At 41.6% G+C, this 23762-nt stretch overlaps 1 protein-coding gene across 3 annotated transcripts in view; it reads right to left on the bottom strand.

Annotated features, from left to right (window-relative positions):
• Positions 1-9269, bottom strand: part of Mga (MAX dimerization protein MGA) — a 94313-nt gene extending 85044 nt beyond the window's left edge. Inside the window, exon 1 of one of the 3 annotated variants that reach the window (XM_036183514.1) lies at positions 9203-9269. The gene's annotated coding sequence lies outside the window, so the exon portion shown is untranslated. Of the gene's footprint in view, positions 1-8489; positions 8579-8914 lie in introns of those variants that run through there. The other 2 variants (XM_036183513.1, XM_036183517.1) reach the window with 2 other exon arrangements.
• Between the last annotated feature and the right edge of the window lie 14493 nt (positions 9270-23762).

The raw sequence follows: 23762 nt of genomic DNA, 5'->3' as shown, positions 1-23762 counted from the left end.
GGATCATCAACACACTATCTCAAAAAAGAGTGCTGGGCATTGTGGCCCATGCCTCTAATCCCAGCACTCAGATGTAGGTACATCTCTGAGTTTGAGGCTGGTCTAGTCTACATGAATTCCAAGACAGCCAGGGCTATGTAGAGAGACCTTGTCTCAAATTAAAAAAAAATAAAATAAAAATTCAAGCAAAAAGTAAACAGAGATGGCTGAGTCAGGTAGCAAATTCCTATAATCCACATTCAGGAAGCAGAAGCAAGGGGATCTGTATGAAATTATGGCCAATCTGTCTATATATCTAAGTTACAGGCCAGCCAGATCTACATAGTGAGACCTGTCTCAAAAGAAAAAAAAAAAAGAGGCCGGGCGGTGATGGAGCACGCCTTTAATCCCAGCACCCGGGAGGCAGAGCCAGGCTGTGAATTCGAGGCCAGCCTGGTCTACAGAGGGAGATCCAGGACAGGAACCAAAACTACAACAGAGAAACCCTGTCGAGAGGGGGGGGGGGTGGTGGTGCAGGTACCACTCAGGAGCCTAACACAGAAGGCTCAAGGGTCTGAAGTCAACCTAAGTGATACACTGTCTCAAAAGTAAGATGGCTCAGCTGGTAAAGGTGTTTGCTGCCAAACCTTGGATGCCTGGGACCAACATAGTAGGAGGCAAAAACTGCAAGTAGTCGTTAATATTTGCATGCTACACATACATACATGTACATAACACACAAATACATTTGTTTTTTAAATGGTTACAAGACAATGAGGGGCAGGGATGTTCACCAGTTCTTGAAGTATTTATAAGCATGAGGATTGAGTTCAGCTAGCTCCCTAGCACCCATGTTTAAAAAAAAAAAAAAAAAAAAAAAAAACAAAACCCGGGTGAGGGTGAGGACTAGAAAGATGGCTCAGTGGTTAAGAGCACTGGATGCTCTTCTAGGGGACCTGAGTTCAATCTCCAGGACCCATGTACCCATGTGGCAGTTCATGGCTGTCTGCAACTCTAATTCCAGGTAATTAGAAACCCTATTCTAGCCTTTGTATGCCCCTGGTACACATGCGATGCACAGATACACATGTTAGAAAAATACCCATACACTTAAAATTAAAAATCTTAAAAAAAAAAAAAAAAGGAAAAAAAAGCAGGTGTGGTGGTGCATGACTTTAATCACAGCAGTCAGGAGGAGGCAGAGGCTTGTTTATTTCTATGAGTTCAAGGTTAACCTGGTCTATGTAGCAAGCTCCAGGCCACCCAAGGCTACACAGTGGAATTCTGTCTCAAAAACAAAACTGGTCACATCAGTAGTTCCTGTTCTGGGAAGGTGGAAACAAGCAGAACCCTGGAGCTTGTAGGCTGTCCAGCCTAGCCAAATTAATGAGCTCCAGATTCATTGGGAAACTGCCTCAAAATAATAAGGTATAATAATAGGAGACTTCTCAGTCGGTCAAGTGCTTGCTACAAACCACAAGGAATTGAGTGTGGATCCCCAGAATCCATGTAACAAAACAAAACAAAACAGTGTGATCCAGTGGCCATATTGCTACAGAGTGGGGTGATGAGACAGGCAGACCCGCTGAAACTCACTGGCTGGCCAGTCTAGCAGAAGTGGGTTTCGGGCTCAATAAGAGACATCCACACTAACAAAGTACACATAAAAATAAGGTGGAAAATGACTGAGGAAGACACTAAATGTCAACCTCTGCCCCCACATGCACACAAACACATACCAAAAATGAGAATACAGATCCATTAGAGACAGAGAGAGAGAGAGAGAGAGAGAGAGAAATTATATGCATAAGGAATTTGCAAGTCAAGTTCAAATGATGAAAATTAGCTGAGTGTGATAGTTACTGCAATCTCAACACTTGAGATACTGGGGCAAGAACACTGTAGAATCAACCTTCAATTCAGGAAGAAGAAAAAGCTGAAAACAGGCATAAGACTGCATATAACTCTTGAGAACATAATTATGGATTTAAGAAGTTCAAGTCCTTGACATATGTACCATACCACTCTGCTTTTAGTGACATATTTCTTGTTAAGATCAAACTACTTTTTATTATTGAGTTCCTCAACAATTAGCCAAGATCTCCATACAGGGAATTGTCTTTTATGTCTTTTTTAGGCTCCCCAGGGACACCTCCTATGTGGCCTATAGATGGAAGGTGCTGAATACATGCTGAATGACAAAATAATCAACTCTACTTTGAGCTCACAGACTGAAACTCTCACACCTACAATTCACACCACTAAACCTCCTTCTATGCAACAACTGAAAGGACATTCCTGGGGTGGACTGCTGAGTCTACTGGATTAATTACATTAGGTTCCTTTTCTAGCAAAGCGCTCAAAGTACATATGTAATGTTAAAATAGAATTCTTGACTACTGAGAAGGTAGGTGGGAAAGTGGGCAAGGGAAGGAAGACTATTATAACATCTGCCTCCAAAGAATAAGCATTATTCAGCCCTGGAGACTAAAACCACTCCTACATGTCTTTGAACCGACCCCCTACACTATTTCTTCAATCTCTGTACTGGCTAACTTGTATCACAATGAGTATCAGCGGAACTAAAACTTGCCATAATAATAACAGTCTGACAAAGCAGCTAGGAGTCTATGATTATATACTGTAGGAAATCTGTTTTTGTGTTTTTGAGACTTTGAGACAGGGTCTCAAGTAGCGCAGGCTGGCCTCCAATTCACTATGTAGTCAAGGATGACCCTGAACTCCTGATCATCCTGCATCCACCTCCCAAATGGTTAGATTACAGGTATGTGTCACCATGTTATCATGTGGTATTAGGAACTGAACCTAGGAATTTTTGCATTCTAGGCAAGCACTCTACCAACTGAGCTACATCCCCAGATGTAATTTTAATTTACTTATTTGTCAAATTAAAGAACTTATAAACTTTCTAAGTATTATCATTAAGCATCTACCACATGCCAAGCACAAATAATAAGGCAATGAAAATGCCAAGTGATTTTATATTGTGTTATAAGCAAAAGTACAAACAGCTCTGGGAAAGGAAATGCAGTAAGAAATCAACTTCTACCCATCCAAATTTGGAGAAAATACATTGCTACCTAATTTTAATTTTTTTTTATAGCACAAGTACACTTTCATTAAAATTTAAGAGAAAAATATATAATACAGGTTAGGTGAAAATCCCAGCAGACACCAAAAGGAGGTAAAGTCTTGTTTTTCAAGTTAGCCATGGATAGACAGACCTTCTAAAGAAAGGAAATAGTACTGGTGAGATGGCTAAGTAGGTAAGGGTGCTTACTTTCAAACCTGAGGACCTTCACTGATCTCTGGAATCCACATGGTAAAGAAAAAAATGGACTCCTGAAAACTGCCCATCCATACACAAGTATGAGTGTATGAAAACACACACACACACACACACACAGTATCCTGGCCCTGGAGTTATAGGCAGTTGTGAGCCACCTGACACAGGTGGTAGGAAATGAACTCAGAACTCAGGTCCTCTACAAGAACAGTGCTCTTAACTGCTGAGCCTCTCTCAAGCCCCTTTCTTTTCTTTCTTTCTTTTTTTTTTTTTTTTTTTTTTTTTTGGTTTTTGGGGGTTTTTTTTGGGGGGGTTGGTTGTTTTTTGTTTTGGTTTGGTTTGTTTTTTGTTTGTTTGTTTTTTTGGTTAGAGTTTTTCTGTGTTGTCCTAGCTATCCTGAAACTCACTTTGTAGACCAGGCAGGCCTCAAACTCTGAGATCAGCTGTCTCTGCCTCCTGAGTGCTCTTGACTTTTTTGAGACAGGGTCTCACTGTGTAGTCCAGCCCATCATGTAACATACTGTGATACCCAAGCTAACCTTGAATCTAAGATGACCCTGCTGCTCGGCTTCCCATGGACTGGGATGATGGGAGTTATCCTGACTTTTGTTGTTTTGTGTTTTGTTTTCAGACAAGGCTCCAATGCTGGCCTTGGACTCTTGGTCTTCCACCTCTCAAGTAAAATTCTACTAATTTTTGTTTTTAAAAAAATTAACTTTCTCCTAATTTTTAATTCCAAACCAGGTCCTTTTCCCCTCCTGAAATTATGGAAACATGCCCTAGTAATTTTTGTTTATTTGTTTGTTTGTTTGTTTTAACAACTTGACACAAGCTAGAGTTTTCTGGAAAGAAAAATCTCAATTGAGAAAATGCCTCAATTAAGATGGCCTGTAAGCAAGTCTGTGGAGCACTTTCCTGATTAGTGACTGATGTGGGAGGGTCCAACTCTAGGGATGGTGGCACGTGGGCAGGATGGCATAAGAAACAGGCTAGGAGTTGGGGATTTAGCTCCAAAAAAAAAAAAAAGAAAAGAAAAGAAAAGAAAAAAGAAACAGGCTAAGCAAGCCATGAGGAACAAATCAGTAAACAGCATTCTTTCAGTTCCTGCCTCCAAGTTCCGGTCTTGATTTCCCACCCTAATTTACCTGAATGGACTATAAACTATAAGATGAAACAGACCCTTTTCCTCCCCAAGTTGATTTTGGTCAAGGTATTTTATTATAGCAATAGAAAGCTGGCTAACACAAAATAATAACAAAGCCCTCTATAACTAAGTAGCAAAGGAAATTTATTCTTGATCAGGAATAGAAATAGGGGCTTGAAAAGATGGCTCAGAGGTTATAAGTGCTTACTCACTGCCTTGTCAAAGAACCCAAGTTCAGTTCCCAGCAGCTCACAACAGCCTGTAACTCCAGCTCAAGGGGATATGACTCCCTTCTTCTGGCCTCCAAGGGAACCAGCACACATGTTACATTCATATACTCACACATACATATAAATAAAAATATTTTTTTAAATAGAAGTAGAGGAAAAAAGGGGGGTGGCACACACCTTTAATCCCACCCCTCAGGAGACAGGCAGGTAGATCTTGGAGTTCAAGGCCAGCCTGGTCTACAAAGAGTTCCAAGATGGCCAGGGCTACACAGAGAAACACTGTCTTGAAAAATAAACAACAAAAAAGACAGAGATCTCACTATGTAGCCCTGGCTCGCCTGGAACTTCCTAGGTAGACCAGGCTGCCCTTGAATTCAAAGAGCTCTGCCTTCCTCTGCCTTTTCAATGCTGGGATCAAGGACATGCGCTACCACACTCAACTCTGAGGTCAAAATTTGAACAGGCCCTATTCAACAGCAGCTACTCCTGCCTTTCTAGTAGCATCTCAAGCTCAAAATAGCCAACTAAATCTCAGCACTCAAGAGGAAAATGTAGGAGGATCATTCCAAGTTTAAGACCAGTCTTGTAAGACCTCTATACAGAGGCCAGGAGCACATAGCAAGAACTATCAGAGTCATCAAAAACAAGCAAACTCTGAGAAACTACCAAGCTAAGAGCCTAAAAAGACCTAACTGAGTATGGCAGCATATGAGAAACACAGGAACAAGACTATAGCTATAAAAAGTATTATGTTCTAGTATTACTGCTCAATTCCATCTACTCAAGAGACTGAGGCAAAAGGGTAGAATACAAAGCCAATCTGAGCAACAAAGCAAAATTTTTATCTCAAAGTAAGCTTTAAAGGCAAGATTTATTTTTCCCTGTCACAAATCTGAATCTTTACTGTTCTGTTTTTTTTTTAAGCATTTATTTATCTATTGTGTGTGTCAGTATATTGAAATGTATATTGGTAGATGCATGCCATGGTGGACATGGAGAATCAGAGGATAATTTGAGGGAGCTAGTTCCCTCCTTCTACTGTGTGTGTTCCAGGGACTGAACTCCAACTGTCAGGCTTGGGGGAAACAGCTCTACCCACTGAGCCATCTCAGTCTAGCCCTAAACCTGGGGCAATCCTGCCTCTGCTTCCCAAGTGCTGAGATTACAGGTCTGTGCCCTCACCTCTGCTGTTTACTCAATTTTCTTCAAAGCAGTAATCTTGTTTTTAATCAAGACAAGACTCACCACACAGCCCCTGGTGGCCTAAAACTCATCATTCATCTCTTTACTTTCCAAAATATTGGCATTACAAGCATACATACCACTCACTTGTCCCCAAAGAAGTAATTTTCTGATTTTGGGGGTGGGGGAGGGTTTGAGACAGGGCTTCTCTGTGTAGTCCTGGCTGTCCTGAAACTAACTCTCTAGACCAGGCTGGCCTCGAACTCACAGAGCTCTGCTTGCCTCAGCCTCCCAAGTGCTGGGATTAAATGACTAAACCACCACTGCCCGGTCCCAATTCACCTTTTATATTTAAATAATTAATTTATCTGAGTTTGATTTAAATGTTAAGGTAAGAATTTTTTTCCCCCAAAATGATTAGCTTAATGGTCCAAGATAATTTTGGAACATTTCACACAGGGTATGAAATGCCACCTCTGCAATACTAAATTACCTTCTGTTTTGACAGTCATTATTGTGTTCCATTGCCCTGTCTACTTCAAGGTTACTACTTAACTTATGTTCGTTGGTTTTCTGTTTTGATACAGGGTGCAGTATGTAACCCAGACTAGCCTATCTCCTTCTAGAGTGCTGAGATTACAAACTAACCATTTTGATTATTAGAGGATTTTTGTATATTCACTAATACAAACAAGCCATGCTCAGTTTTCTTTTTCATAAATGTTCCTAAAGGCTGGAGAGATGGTTCAGTGCTAAGAGCATTTACTGCTCTTGCAGAGGACCTGAGTTTATTTCCCAACACCCACATCAGGCAGCTCACAACCAACTGGAACTCTAGCTCTAGGGATATCCAATGCCTCTGGCCTCTAAGGACAGACAGACAAACACAGTTTAAAATAAAATTTAATTTAAAAATTATCCTACTCTATAGCTGCATTTTTCCATTGAATTTTGGAAGACTTGAGATGTAGGTCAGTTGGTAGAATGCTTGCCTTAGCATGCAGGAAGCCCTGGCTAGCCTGGAACTTCCTAGGTAGATCACCTGCCCTTGAATTCAAAGAGCTCTGCCTTTAAATTTGGTATCGAATAGACCAGATTTGAGGATTGTGGCACATACCTGTAATCCAGGAACACAAGAGATAGAAGCAGGAGAATCAGAAATTCAAGATCATCCCTGGCTACACAGTAAGTTCGAGATCCATATGGCCTACATGGGACCCTGTCTCCAAACAGACAAGAAACTGAAAAGAAAAAGAACATACACAATACTTCGAACACTATGCTATAAAAATGTTATTAGCTATTGCTGGGCAGTGGTGGGCCATCCTTTAGTCCCAGTATTTGGGAGGCAGAGGCAGGTAGATCTCTGAGTTTGAATCCAGCCTGGCCTACAGAGTGAGTTCCAGGATGGTCAGGCTACACAAAAAAACCCTGTTTCAAGAAACCAAAAAATAGTTAGCTATTTGTGTAATTATTCAAAAGTGACAGCTATTGATTGCTCAATGAATGTTTTCCAAAGTCTGTTCCCACAAAATTCCAAAACATTTTAAGATAAACCAAAAGATACTATGAAATATAAACAGTAGTACATAGAGGTGAAGTTTGGTGGTTGAGTTCTTGTCTAGGATGCTTGAGGCCCTGGGTTTGATCCCTGGCTCCCCCCCAAAATAAAAAATGTTAAGTGTGTTATTTGCCAGGCATGGTGTGGTGCACACCTTTAATCCCAGGACTGGGGAGGCAGAGAAAAAAGATCTCTATTAGTTCAAGCCCAGTCTGGTCTACAGGGCAAGACCCAGGCCAGCCAAGACTACATACATAGAGACCCTGTCTCTAAAAGTTAAGAAAAAAAATTACAAAATGTGTTATTAGTACTGATTGGCAATTTATAATTTATAAGTTTTTCATTTCTACAAAGCCTTGACCTTGATAAAAAACAAAGGCTGGATGGTAGGACGCTTCAAATTTTTTATGTGTTAAGTATAAGCCCTTTCAGAAAGCTTTATGAAACAAATACACAGCAGAAATGGAACTGATCAAGGCAGATAAGGCCAGTGGGCATGGTGGTACATGCCTTTAACTCCAGCACTTGAACAAAAATCTGTGAACTCGAAGCCAGCCTGTTCTACATAGCCTCAAAATGAAAAGGGAGATGGAGTGGTTGAGGGAGGTCTTTGAGAGAAACGCTTATATCAGTTATATTAATAATTTGTTCACTGTGTGATATGGAATCAAAGACCTACCCTAAGACACTGTAAATTATTCTAAGCAAGCATTCTGTGAACTGAGCCTCACTCCCCATCACCACCTGTTACTTTGGCTATCTGCATGTCACTGAGCCAGGGAATCAGGGGCCTTAATAAGACCGTAAGAAACAATCATCTCTACCTTGCTAAAATATAAACAGGAAGATTACAGAACTGGCCAAAGGCGGGGACCCTATAGCTAGCCTCCTAGATGAAGTCAGGTTCTTTCCGCACCGCTCCTCACCGAGGCTTGCCACGCTTCGAGAAGGGAGGGGTAAAAGCCGACCATCAGGCCTCTCTGCAAAGTCGCTCGAAATCACAGGCTCGCGAGCCGCGGACACGTGACTCGCCACGCCCCGTGCCTCCCCCCCCCCTTCCCCGCGCCAGCAGCACGCGCTGCCAACCTCGTCATGTGACCTTCACGCGGCCCCAGCGTTGCCCCTGCTAGGCGACTGTTTCCAGCAGCCATTTTGCCGAGAACTTGTCGCCCGTGCTCGCGCGGGAGCCGAGCGAACCCAGCGTCGCAGCCACATTTTCCAGGCCGCACACGCGCTTCGAAAGAGCGCTCCACCAGTGAAGGCCCGCCCAAGCCTCACGGAACACGTCGCACCCCGGGGCGCCAGGAGGGCTGCGGGTGCGCCTCGGCCTGCGATAGGCTGCGCTGCGCACGTGACGCCACGGCGCCCACCCACCCCCTCCCCACTCACCCTCGTCGTCCCCCTGCCCACGAAAACACCCACGATAGACTCTCAACGCCTCGGGCCGAGTTCACGCTACTGGGCGCGTAGGGACGAACGGAGCGTGCGACAAACGAGGCGCCTGCGCCTACCTGCCGGGTGGACGGGAGTCGGCCCACGCCGCGCCGCTCCGGGGTCCCGGGATCGTCGCGCTGCCGGACCACCCGGCTGGTCATTGGCTGCCAGGCCCAGTCACGTGCTGCTCGCAGGCCCGCCCACAGCCGCTAATCACCTGGCACCGTGCTCGAAGCGGCACCGAAAGTGGCTTGCACGCGCAAGGGGAGCGTGGCCGCAAGACCTCCGTCTGCCCTTTACCGGGTAGTATCCGTAAAGGGGGACCGAGAAAGCGGGGTCCCGAAACTAAGTAAGATCACACCTACCGGCTTAACTTCGCCTGCCCCTCCAGGAGCCGTGAACCATCGCCCTTGGGCGCTCCCCGTTGCACGCCGGGATGCGTCTGGCGCCCCTCAGTGTGCTGCAGAGCATGCCGGGAAAGCCACCTCTCCCGTTTTCCTGGCTGTCACCTCTCGGGCTTTGCTTCGGTGTCCCTTTGAAAGCCGGTCCCAGGACGAGGCGGTTTGAGTAATTACCGGACGGACTGTGACAGTACACTAGGCACTTTGAGTCGCTCCTCCCGTACTTGTTTGATTGGCGTGTTCCTGGGAAAAGTGCGCAGCCTGCCTTCGTGGAGCAGTGCCTTCTGACTTAGGGACTATTGTAGAAAAATAGCCAGGGTGTTTGCCTACAAGAACCACCACCCTTTCGTGGTCAATGGACTAGAATGCTAACTTGAATACGGTCTTCCACAATCTCCACTTAAGAATGGTTGTAATTCTTAAAATTTCTGTAGGAATAGCCGACTTTCTCAATAAGCTTATTGTTGGGGAAATAGGAGGAGTAGGGTTGTTTTTTGTGTTGTTTTGTTTTTTTTAAAGCTCGACAGCATGTCCCTAGCTTAGGCCCTGGTTTGCCTAAACTATTTGTAGCACATTGGAATTAAGAAAAAGAAAAAAAAAAAAAAAAATGTGTGCTAACACGAAGAAGAGGTGGGCTTACACTAGAATGAGTTGGTTTTGTAATGCACTAGCAAATTTACCGCTGAGCCAAACCTAGTATTCTACCCACAATGAAGCTCCTGCTTAAAATAATTCACACCTCATCTACTCTGAACTACGCTTACCAGCTTTGATGATGTCAAACTTCTGTAAGTCTCAAAGGACGATCAATCAGCTTGAGAAAGTTGACTAGTCCTGGCTCTCACAAGTTAGTTAATAGGTATAATATTACAAGCCAAAACCTAAAGTACAGGGAACACTCCTGGTTACAAGGTACTTCATCACTCTAATTAAATACCACAAAATTAATTCCTGGACAAGAAACCAAAAGCATTAAATAAATAATCTATTGAACTTTATTTAAAAATTCCAGTTTTTATATTTAATTCTAGCAACAACTCTGAGAGAAAGCTATTATACTTACATTACCATCCCTCTGTGTTTCATGGGAATCAGAGAAAATATATTTTAATATGTTCTCTAGGAAAATGATGAACTGGATTTAATACCTACTGTCTAGAGTTAGGGATGTAGCTCAGTTGGTAGAGTCCTTGTCTTGCATCCAGAAAGCCTTAAGTTCAGTCCTCTGCACCCCAGATAAACCATTTTAGTGGCACACATCTGTAATCTCAACACTCAGGAGGCAGAAGCAAGAAGGCTAAAAATTCTAGATCATCCTTAGCTACAGCCAATTTGAGACCACTCAAGAATACATGGCACTTTATCTCAAAAACAAAAAAAGAAAACCTTAAAGTCTATACATGTGACAGTTGGTGATTCAATTCCTGCGCTATGTACTAGGAACAGATTTTGGAACTCTTTTTTTAAATATCCATTTCCTTTAGCAAAAAAAAAAAAGAAAGAAAGAAAGAAAAGAAAAGAATAAAAGAAAAAGAAAGAAATGAAGGAAGGAAAGAAGGAAGAAAAAGAAAGAAAGAAACTAGGGACACTCTTACCTAGTATTTGGATTGTCAGTAATAATTGCTGGTGATGGTTGCATTTAAACTACGGTCCTGTTCTCTGTCCAGTACAGCATATTCTTTCTTTCTTTCTTTCTCTCTTTTTTTTTTAAGATTTCCTTGTTTTTATTTTATGTATATGAGTGTTTTGCCTGCATGCATGCATGTGTAGCACATGAGTGCCTAGTGCCCACAGAGAGACCAGAGGGGGCATCAGATCTTCTGGAACTGGAATTGCAGACAGTTGTGAGCCCCCCTGTAAATGTTGGGAAACAAAGATCTGCAGGAGCAACAAGTGTTGTAATCACTGTGCCATCTCTCCAGTCCCTGTGTGTTTGCTTTCTTAAGACAGGGTCTCACTGGATAGCCTTAGCTGCTCTGGGAATTTCTATGGAAACCAGGCTGGCCTTGGACTCACAGAGATCTGCCTCCATAGTGCTGGGATTAAAGGTGTACTATACCCCATCTGGGCAGTACAATATATTCTCTTTTCTTTCATGTATATATATTTTTTCTTTTGAGACAGGGTCTCTCTTCCTGAGTCCTGGAACTCAATGTATAGATCAGGTTTGCTTTGAACTCACAGAGTTCACCTGCCTCTATGTCCCCAGGACTGGGATTGAAAATATGCCATGCCTAGCATAGTATACCATATTCTTGAATTTGTCTTGATTATTTTGTTCTTCCCCTCCTCTAGACAGTGCTCGAGGAACACTAACAGATTCTTTTTTAAACCAACAGATTCTTATATTGCAGATCTCTTTGGGACTTCTTGGTCATACTGTCCATCTGTTGGGAAACATACCATTACATTACCTCCTGCCTCAAGTGGTTTTTTTTTTCTTTCTTTTATTTTTATTTATTTATTTGGTTGGTTTTTATTTATTTATTTTTAAACAGGGTCTCACTATGTAGACTAGGCTGGCCTGGAACTCATATGTAGACTAGGCTGGCCTCAAACTCACAGAAAACCTCCTGCCTCTGCCTCCTGAGTGCTGAGGTTAAAGGCATGCGCCACCAAGCCTAGCATGGGTACTGGTAGTTGCAAAACTTCTGTTTCTTTGTTGTTTGCTGTTCTGGGTTGTTGTTGTTGTTGTTGTTTGCGGGGGTGAGGGGGGATGTTGTTGGGGTTTTTTTTGTTTGTTTTGTTTTGTTTGGGGTTTTGAGATAGGGGCTTGGCTGGTACTCACTATATATCCCAGACTGACTCAAATCCATGCCAGTCTTACTGCCTCTGCCTCCTGAATGCTAAAAATCATTTTCATATTATTTTCAAATATTTTACTTATCACAGCTTCAAAGAACATGGTATAATTATTCATCCTAGTGCTTTTTTGTGGGTTTTTGTTTTTTTTGTTGTTGTTGTTGTTTTTTACCTTTCTAGAGCTTTATTGGGAGAGAGCGGGGGGAGAGAGAGAGAGGGAGAGAACAGAGAGAGAGAACGGAGGGAGAGAGAGCATTAAAGGGGAAAGGCCATCCTAGTGCTTTGTGAGGAGCGAGTATGTGAATTTTTTTTTTTTTTTTTGAGCTGAGGATCGAACCCAGGGCCACCACTGAGCTAAATCCCCAACCCCACAACCCGAGTATGTGATTTTTCACCAATAAAATATGAATGGGAATTTTGTGAATCACTTCTGGGAAAAAACTTTAATATATCAGTACAGAGTTGAGCCAGTCTGTCTTCCCTTCTGCTATGAGCAATGCTCCCCCTGGTGGTTATTCCGTCAGCCTTGGTCTCTTAGCGGGATGACACATAGCCGATTACCCCAATCAGTCTGCAGTGACTATGTAGTATGAGTAAGCTATAGCTTGCGATGAGACTCTCAGATTTGCACTTGTCTGTTACAACACAGAACACACTCAGTGACACAAAACCAGAAGTGGCTAGAGCCCGAAAATCCAATCTGGTAAAGACAGGGGCCAGTTGTGACACAAACTTGGAAACTCTTGGCATGGCGGCACCCTTGCAATCCCAGCACTTGGGGGACTGAAGCAGGAGGAGCAAGAATTTGAAGCTAGTCTGGGCTACGTGGCAAAATGTCTCAAGAAACTAAGGACTGGGTGTATATCCACGTGGTAGAGCACTTGCCCAACATGCCCAAAACCCAGGGTTTAATCCTTAGCACTGCTAAGGAAGGAGGAGCCAGGACCCAGGGACACGGTTTATCCGAGGAGTGTTTATGTAGCACGTGTGAGGCTTTGGATCCTCCTTACAGCACAGAGAGGGAAGGGGAAGCAGGGGAGGGTGGGGGAGCAGAGGAGACAACAGACTAGCAGCATCAAGAGACAACTGTCTGAGGTAACTGATGAGCCCAAAGAAAGAACATTCACTGGAACCTTGGTTAGGGACACTTTATTTGGGGGAGGGGCATGTTTAACGTCTTTTGATTTTATTTTTAATTTTACTTATTTATGTGTGTCAGCATGTGTGCCATGGTGCAGGTGTCAAGTGTGAGGTCAGAGGACAACTTCGGGAGTTGGTTCTCCTTCCATCCTGTGGGTTTGAGGGATCAGATGGTCAGGCTTGTCAGCAGGCACTCACTGAGCCATCTTGCCAGCCCCATTTTTTTTTTTTTTTTAATTTTTTGAGACAATGTTTCTCTGTGTAGCCTTGGCTGTCCTGGAACTCACTCTGTACATCAGGCTAGCCTCAAACTCACAGAAACATGATTGCCTCTGCCTCCCGGGTGCTGGGATTAAAAGCATGCGCCATCACGGCCGGCTCCCCATTTTTTTTTTATTTGTTTTTTAAACCATCTCACTATTGAGTTCAGGCTGGCCTCCAACTTGTAAGGCTCCTACCTCTGCCTCCCAAGTGCTAAAATTGTGCCTTTGTACCCAACCAGTCACTTTTTATATTATGATCTCATTCTATTTTCTTTCTTTTTTATGACTACAAATAAAAGTTTATTAAACAAAAATTAAGGTGTTTATATTTCATAGTTTTCTAAGGCTACAGAAGCACTGGGCTTTTTCAGTTCTTCCCAAAATGTTTGTCTTTACAGCCACTGAAATGACCTAACAAAATGCTGCTACAAAGTATCTCTGGCAGCAACAACTCCCATTTGTGTGGGAGTTGGGTAGTGGGTGTTGAAAAAGGGTCTTACTGTATAGCTCTGGCTGTCCTGGAACTCAATCTGTAGGTCAGGCTGGCCTCAAACTCACAGAAATCCACCTGCCTCTGCCTCCCGAGTGCTGGGATTAAAGGCGTATGCCACCACATCTGGCTCTTACCCAACATTTTCAAATTCAACCAAACCGATCTTATGCCTGCTGGATACCAAATGAACTTCCTAAAAACCATTGGATGGTTAAAGAGCAAGCTTAAAGTCCCCTCATTGGTCTCCTTCAGGAATAAGGACTAAAAGTTAATGTGGCTGGTAAGGAGGGACCTGAGAGTTTGGTTTTTAATTTCCTTGAGTATTGGCTGGATTTCATATTCGATGGCCAGCCCTTCTTGTTTACAGTTATCAAAGTCATTTCCACAGTTGTTTCCTCAGGAGAAGAAAAGCTGTGGATACCATCAAAATTGATAAAGGTCCAATTTGAACAAGAGAGACCGCTTAATTAGAAGAGGTGATAGTTTATCCACCAGAGTGACCATTTAATTTAAACTAATTTACACAATTAACAAATGGTTTTCATTTGATCAGATATAACTTGCCATAAGGGAACCTCCCCAAAATTAGGGTTGGGGCAGAGGTTTGTTTGTCTTTTCAGGAGAATAAAGGCATCCAGCTAACGAATCTGAAGACCACTGGACAAATGAGACATGCGAAGAAAAAGGACAAATCATCCAGAAAAAAAAAATGTCCCAAGAAAAAGAGTAAAGTGGCCTATTGATAGATCACATTTTCAACAGGATAAAATTTCATAATTTTTCCCAAATGTTTGTTTCTGCTGTTCTCTACAGACACATAATACAAATGGTCTTTTTGTACTCCCAGTTCAATTAAAAATTAAAGCTGGCTTTGGAGTTAGAGTGTGGCTCTCTCCTTCTCCAAACCCAAGCGTTCTTGTTAAAGCAAAATGTAAAATCTCTGTCTCACATCAGAAGAGCCACCTGATATAGAATAGAAGAAAAACAAAAAATTAGCGATTATTTTATTGCCACTAATCTCATAATCCCTTGGTTTTATTTTGACTCTTTAAAGCTTTTCTTAAGGTATAAATATTATCTCAAAATTTATATTAATATATTTTATATTATATATTTTAATTATATATATATATATTTTAAACTTTTTGTCATGATATTAATGTCATATAGAGTACTAACTAATTATAGAAAAGGGTTTCATCTATCTCCCTGTACAAGATTTCAGGTATAGAGCTGGAGAGATGGCTCAGAGGTTAAGAGCACTGGCTGCTCTTCCAGAGGTCCTGAGTTCAATTCCCAGCAACCACATGGTGGCTCACAACCATCTGTAATGAGATCTGGTGCCCTCTTCTGTATACTAAATAAATAAATCTTTAAAAAAAAAAAGATTTCAGGTATAAGTCTCTATCAGTTAAATAAGAATTAAGTTTTTGTATTCTGGATGTTTATAACAAATGTTGATCCTTTAACCTCTTTGAGATCTGCTGCATATGATATTTAAAACGTTTAAGTTTTCTGCAATGAATTATGACCATGTCTAACATCAACCTTTGAAGTCTCCAAAAGGATGACGGGGCCCCACAACAACCATTCCACATGGACTATGATAACACCACTAAAGCTGAAAAAACCACCCAAAGATAGGCTTTAGACCACAAACTGCTCAGGACAATCTCAAGGCAGCTAGCTAAAATAATCCAGCTTGACAGACTACTCTAGCCAGGACTTGAGACAAGCCCTGCATGTTCCCATTACACAGAGACTGGACAACAAATGATACCACTACCTCTCCCAGGACTTGACAATTACCCCAACTTTCTCTTCTCAGGATCCTCTAGAGATTCTGTCACTCCCAGACAACAGGAAGTAAACTTAAGAACATATTGCCCATATTCTCAAGAGGTGGGGTGGGTGGTTTTTGATCTTTGAATGGGTTGTGAATATTTGTCATTATTTAGGGTGATTTCAAGTTGTTATTCGTAATGGTCAGGAAAAAAGCTAAACAAAGGAGATTAGATTCAGGGTACTTGTTTTGAAAAAAAGAAAGAAAAAAGGAATATAGAAAGGATAAAGGATAGATTATTGAATTTACTTTTTTCCTTTTTTTTTTTTTTCCAGAGCTGAGGACTGAACCCAGGGCCTTGCGCTTGCTAGGCAAGTGCTCTACCACTGAGCTAAATCCCCAACCCCTGAATCTACTTTTAAAAAGCAAATACTTGGGGGTTTTGTGGGTTTTTTGCAACTACTTGTTTTAAATATTTTACATTGATATGAATCTTTGTATATTGATACAAAATTGAGATTATTTTTGTTAGAACATACTATGCATACATTTCTAATCTTGTTCAAGGTATTGTTCCTATACATTTCATTTAACAATGTAATACAAATTTCTAGTCCTTGAAAGTTATCATTACAAACTATTTAGGATAATAAAGAAATGCAGGTTAGTAATTAGTCACCTATTACAGTCAAACTTGTAGTCATATTAGGTATGTTTTCATCTTCAAACACTTCAGAGATAGACAGAATATGGCATTTAAAATGTTTGATAACAGGTTGGGGATTTAGCTCAGTGGTAGAGCGCTTGCCTAGCAAGCACAAGGCCCTGGGTTTGATCCTCAGCTTAAAAAAAAATGTTTGATAACATAGGTTTGTTTTTTGTTTTTTGTTTTTTGTTTTTATAACAATGAGACATGTCTACACCTGGCACCAATCTACTTCAGAAAAGATGATGGGTATTGAACAAACTCCATATGGAGTTTACTTTCTTTGTGGCATAAGTTAGCTACTGGGCAAGAAAATGCCCCTACCTTGAGTGCTGACAGTATGCTGTCCAAATGGGAAAAGCAGGATACAAAAGGAAGGACTGCTGAACTTTGCCAAGACCAGGTAGGACTGCCCTTCAGAATATCCTGCTTCACAGAAAAGTCTGTAAGATATTCTAGACCTGTAGGCAGAAGGTGGATGCCCCAATGTTGCAGAGGAACCTTGGATGACTGTACAGTCAGCCAGCTGTTTTTGTCATTTCTCACAATTTTTTGGAAGTTGCTTGCTTGCACGCACTTCCTGCTTACTCAGATAATATTTTCTCTGGATTTGAAGACTAGATGTTTATAGATTTTTTTCCTTGTTAACAAATACAGAAAAAAAAAAGCTGGGGGGCAGTGTCACACGCCTTTAATCCCAACACTCGGAAGGCAGAGCCATGAGGATCTCTATGAGTTCAAGGCACCAAAAGCTACACAGAGAAACCCTGTCTCAAAAAACATATATATATATATATATATATATATATATATATATAGAGAGAGAGAGAGAGAGAGAGAGAGATACATAGATACATAGATATAGATATAGATAGAAAAGAAACTCACTAAAGAGGTATAAAGTGTATAAGTTTAAGAGACATGAAATGATAGTTTTGGGTTGTTAATGTAAGTTAGGATAGAAAGTGAATTAGGTACAATTTGGACTCACCAAAATAGGATAAATAATGAAGTATTTTCTCTGAATTTGTCAAGTATTAATGGACTAGACATTATTGATGTAATTATTGTCTGTATATATTGTATATAGTTATTGCTCTTATTGCATATAGTTTTTCTTATATTAGTTATAATCTTTTCTTTATTTTAGACAAAAAGGGGAAATATGGTGATATTTTGTGTATGATTTAATAAATAAAGCTTGCCAGAAGATCAGAGGGCAAAGCCAGCCACTAGTTGGCCATACAGGCCAGGCAGTAGTAGAACACACCTTTAATCCCAGCAGTTGGGATCTCATGCCTTTGGTCTCAGTACTTGGGAGGCACGTGCCTTTAATCCCAGCACTAGGGAGGTGGAGACAGGAAGTGATATGTCTGGGCAGAGTCAGGAGCTTGGTTCTTTCGTCTGAGGAGTTGGTGAGGTCAGAGGAGTCTGTGGCTTGTTTCTTTCAGCATTTACCCCAATATCTGGCTCTGGGTTTTTACTAAGACCAATTAAGATTCATGCTACACATAGTTTTAAATTTCTTCTCTCTTTCTCTTCCTCCTTCTCCTCCTCTTCCTCCTCCTCCTCCTCCTCCTCCTCCTCCTCCTCCTCCTCTCCTTTTGATAGTGGCTAGCTGTGAAGCTCTGGATGGCCTGGAATTCACTATGTAGACCAGGCTAGTCCTGAATTCACAGAAATCTCTCTGTCTCTGCCTCTCAAGTGCCAGGATTAAAGGTGTGCACCACCAGGCTAGGGCCCTTAGCTTCTTTTCTCTCTCCCTGCCTGCCTTTTCCCTCTTTTGTCAACAAAAGTACCAAGTATTTTAGATATTATATTAATTTTTTTGGTTGGTTGTAAAATATTTGTTTATTGCCAGGCAGAAGCAAGAGGAATCTCTGTGAGTTCCAGGCCAGCCAAATATACATAGAAATTTCCAGTACAGTTAAGTCTAAATAAAGGGACTGTCTTTTTTTAATGTTTATTTTTATTTTTTATGTATATGAGTCTTTTGCCTGCATGTACATATATGTACCATGTGTGCGTGGTGCATGTGGAGATCAGAATAGGGCACCAGATCCTCTGGAACTGGAATTATAGATGGTTGTGAGCCATCATGTGGGTGCTGCTGACTGAACTCTGGTCCTCTATAAGGGCAGTGAGTACTCTTAATTACTGAGCCCCCAGAATTCTCCAGCCCCCAGAATCTATCTTCATGTCATAAAAACACATAACACACACATTCATACATGTAAATAATCATATTTTTAGAAGAAGTAGAGCTGTTAGTGAGGCATATACCTGTAATCCCAGCAGGTGGTATGTAGAGGCAGGAGGATCAGGAATGCAAGGCCAGCTTCAGCTGTATAAGCTGGCACCAGCCTGAGCTGCAGGAGCCCTGTCTCAAAATAAAAAAACAAAATAGAGGGCTGGAGGGATGGCTCCATGGTTAAGAGCGTTGGCTGCTTATACAGAGGACCTGGATTTGAGTTCCAGGACCCAGGTAGCGGTTCACAACTGTAACTCTAGTTCCAGGAGATCCACTGGCCCTTCTGAACTCAGAGGGCACCAAGCATCCAGTGATACACGGCTCTGCCTCCCAAGTGCTGGGATTAAAGGCATGCACCACCACCACCCGGCAACAAAACACTCATACACATAAAAATCATTAAAATTTAAAATGTGGCAGACAATTTGGCTCAGTGGGTAAAAGCCCCTGCCACCAAACCTGATAACCTGTGTTTAATCCCAGGACCTACAAAGGTGGAAAGAGAGAACCAACTCCCCAAGTTATCTCTTGACCTCCACATTCATGCTGTAGCACATATGTACACACACACACACACACACATACACACACACACACATACACGCGCGCGCGCATGCGCGCGCGCACACACACAAATGTAATATTTTAAAAAGAGCCAAGTTTGACACCTCACAATTGGGAAGCAGGCAGGAGAATCACAAGTTCAAGTGAGTTCCAGGTCACGACCCTATCTTGAAAGAGGAGTTAGGGTGGTAGCACATACCTTTAATACCAGCACTCCAGAGGCAGAGGCAGGTAGGTTTCTATGAGTCTACAGCGTAAGTTCCAGGCCAGCCAGGGCTACATAAGTGAGACCATATTTTTTTTTTTTTTTAAATGTTAGAACTTGATTCTAACTCAATGGTAGACTACTATGAAATAACAAATAGGGACTACAGAGCCAGGTCCGCAGTTACGAGCACATTCTACCCTTCCAGAGGACCAGAATTCAGATCCCAGCACCCAGATCAAGCTGGTCACAACTACCCGGTATACGCAGCTCCAGTGCTTCCTGGTCTATGCAGCTTCCTCCCTGGCCTCCACAGGTAATCACAATCATGTGCACACAGCCCCACAACAACCATGCATACACATAATTAAGAATAAATCTTTTAAATTTAATAAAAGTAATAAAAAATTGTCAAGGATGTGTAGAAATTGGAACCCTTGTGCATTGTTGGTGGGAGTGTAAAATGGTGCAGCTGCTGGGGAAAACAGTATGGCATTTCTCCAAAAAATTAAAAATAAAGTGCCATATGGTCCAGCAATATCTATCCAGTATATACTCAAAGGAATTGAAGGCAGGGTCTTGTTTTTCATTTTTGTTTTTGAGGCAGGGTTTCTCTATGTAGCCCTGGATGTACTGGAACTCCTCTGTAGACCAGGCTGGACTCAAACTCACAGAGATCCACCTGCCTCTCCAGTGCTGTGCTTTGCAATACCCAGATTTGTTTGGGTTTTATTGTTGTTTTGGAGACAGTCTCTTGATCTCAGGCTAGCCTAAAACTGTGTACTCAGAGATGACCTTAAACTCTTGATCCATCTGCTCCCACCTTCCAAGTAACAGAATCACATAACTTTGCCACTATACCCAGCTCTGAAAGTAGATGGGTTTTTGTTGCTGTTATTAAAATAATAATGATAATAGTATTTCACTATGCCGCTCAAGCTGACCTGGAACTCAAAACGTAGACCAAGCTGGCCACAGAATTCTACCTGCATCTGTCTCCTGAATGCTGGGATTATAGTCATGGGCCACAGCAAACAGAGTCTTAAAGAGATTATTGGTACACCAACAATCACAGCAATTTTATTGGCAATATTTGAAAAGTGGAAACAGCAATATCCATCAATGAATGAATGTATATAAAATTCATTATATATATATATATATATATATGAAGATATTAGTCAGATTTTTAATTTTTTGTTTCTTGTTTTTGTTTTGTTTTGTTTTTTGAGACAAGAGTTTCATATATAGCCCTGGCTGTCCTGGAACTTGCTCTATACACCAGGCTGACCTCAAACTCAGAGATTCACCTACCAATGACTCTGGAGTGCTGAAATTAAAGGTGTACACTACCGCCCAGCATCTTTTTAAATTAAAAAAAAAAAAAAAAAAAAAAGAGGGCTGGAGAAATGGCTCAGAGATTAAGAGCACCAACTGCTCTTCCAGAGGTCCTGAGTTCAATTCCCAGCACCCACATGGTGGCTCACAACCATCTGTAATGAGATCTAGCGCCCTCTTCTGTGTACATAATAAATAAATCTTGCCAGACGGTGGTGGTGCACACCTTTAATCCCAGCACTCGGGAGGCAGAGGCAGGCAGATCTCTGTGAGTTTGAGGTCAGCCTGGTCTACAAAGTGAGTTCCAGGAAAGGCGCAAAACTACACAGAGAAACCCTGTATCAAAAAATAAACAAACAAACAAATAAATAAATAAACAAATAAACAAATAAATTTTTTTTTAAAGATTATGGGTATTTTGCCTACAATTATGTCTGTGCACCACATCCATGCAGTACCCAGAGAAGCCAGAAGAGGGCAACAAATCCCCTGGAGCTGGAGTTACAGACACTTATAAGCTGTCACGTGGGTGCTGAGAATCAAACCTAAGTCTTCTGGAAGAGCCTGTCGTGCTCTTAACTGCTAAGAAATCTCTCCAATCCCCATTACTCACCTTCAAAAGCAAGTAAATTTACAAGGCATTGGTGACACATGTCTTTAATCTCAGCACTCTGGACAAAGATGTTTGAGGTCAGCTTGGAGTTCATAGTGAATTCAAGGCTAACCTGGACTACACGGAAAAACGTAAAAAAATGAAAACCTCTGGGGGTTGTAGATCAGTGGAGGACTGCTTCACCAGCATGCTTGGAATTTTAGGTTTAATCTCCAATAGCAACAACAATTTTATTTTTAGCTCACCAAGCACCAAGTAGAGGATGCATTAGCAGTGACTTACGAGCTAGAAGATGGCTCACCAGACAAGGGCTCTTGCCAGCCTTGAAGACTAAAGTACAATCTCTGGGACTCACATGATGAAAGAAAAGAACCAACTCCTGCAAACTGTCTTCAGACCACATGACTACATGTGCACCAAAGTAGTAATAATAAATTATTAGTACAACAAATAATAATTAATTAAAATAAACTGTTTGAGCCACAAAAATATGTGTAAAGCACTTGCTACAGAAGCTTCATCACCTGAATTTGGATCCCCAGAACCTGTGTAAAGCTAGATGTAATCTCAGCACTCCCAAAACAGGATGAGAAACAAGATGGGAGAGTTCTAAGGAAGCCAGCCTCAGTCACTATGCATAGTGGGAAATAAGAGAGACTCTGCCTCAAACACAGGGAAGGAAGATGGTAAGGACCAATACCTGAGGTTGTCCTTTGACCTACACATGTGCATCATGGCACTCACATGCTCCCACACACAAGTACACAGACACACAAACACACACACTCCATACAGGTACATATACACAAAAGTAAATACTGTGACCAGGCGTAGTGGCTCACACCCAGCACTCGGGAGGCAGAGGCAGGCAGATCTCTGAATTTGAAGCCAGCCTGGTCTACTGAGTTCCAGGACAGCCAGGGCTACACAGAGAAACCCTGTCTCAAATCTTAAATAAATAAATAAACAAACAAACAAACAAATAAATAAATAAGTAAGTAAGTAAGTAAGTGAATGAATGAATGAATGAATAAATAAATAAATAGATAATAAGTGAGTGAGTGAGTAAATGAATGAATGCATGCTTATTTTTTTCACGAGAGTGAATTACATTTTTGAAAGAAAAGTGAGAGAATGTTATAGAGCATCAGGGCTCCAAAGAAGAATGAACACACTCTGACTGCATTGAATCCCACAAAACCATATGAAAGTGGTGAAGTAGTAATTTTATCAAAGTTTTTCTTAGAAAACAAATGCATGAGATGCCACAGTACTCCTATTAGAACATCAAAAATCCAAAACATTGATACCTCCAAATGATGGTGACAATGTGGAGAAACAGAAAGTCTCATTCACTACTAACAGAAATACAAAATATGCAGTTGATTTGGAAGTTACACAGTTTCTTAGGAAGCTAAATATGCCAGGCAGTGGTGGCACACACCTATAATTCCCTGGAGGCAGTGGCAGATAAATCTCTGTAAGGTCAAGGCCAGTTTGTTCCAGGACAGCCAGGGCTGTTTCACAGAGAAACCCAAGGTAAACATATCCCTACTATAAAGCCCAGCAAATCATATTCCTAGGTAATTACCCAAATAAGCTGAAAGCTTATGTCTTCACATAAAACTGCTTACATATGTTTTAAAAGTTTTATTTATAATTACCAAAAATTGGGAGCAACAGAGGTCTCTCAAATAGGTGAACAAATAAACAAAATATAGTGCATCTGTATAAAATGAACATTTGGGGACAAAAAAGAAATGAGCTAAGGTCCTGGAGATAAAGATCCATGGTTAAATATGCTTGCTGTTCTTCCAGAGCCTAAGTTTGGTTCCCAGCACCCACATCGGGCAGCTGACAACCACCCATGACTCCAGCTCTAGGGAATCTGATGCCCTCTTCTGGCCTCTGCAGGTATTGCACTCAATGCACCAACATGCACATAACTATAGATAGAGTCTTCATTAAAAAAAAAAAAAAAAAGTGGCTGGGCTGTGGTGGCGTACATCTTTAATCCTGGCACTCAGGAGGCAGAGAGGCAGGTGGATCTCAAGTTCCTGCCCAAAAATGGATAACTGTAATCCCCAATAAACCCTGTTGAACCTGTTTTGCAAAACCCCCAGAGACCACCAAGGAGCCAGTTTCTGATGCAAGCACATAAGGGTCCTTTGGGCAAGAGTTCAAGGCCAGACTAGTCTACAGAGTGAATTCCAGGACGGTCAAGGCTACAAAGAGAAAACCTGTCTTGGCAAAAAAAAATTTTTTGTTTTGTTTTGTTTTTTTTAAAGAAAGAAATGTGTTACCAGCCAGGAATAGAGACATACACCTTTAATCCCAACTTTTAGGAGGTGGAGGAGATCATTCTC

This window comes from Onychomys torridus, chromosome 4, assembly GCF_903995425.1.
Source record: "Onychomys torridus chromosome 4, mOncTor1.1, whole genome shotgun sequence".
NCBI lineage: Eukaryota > Metazoa > Chordata > Mammalia > Rodentia > Cricetidae > Onychomys > Onychomys torridus.
This window is presented reverse-complemented; position numbering and strand designations above follow the sequence as displayed.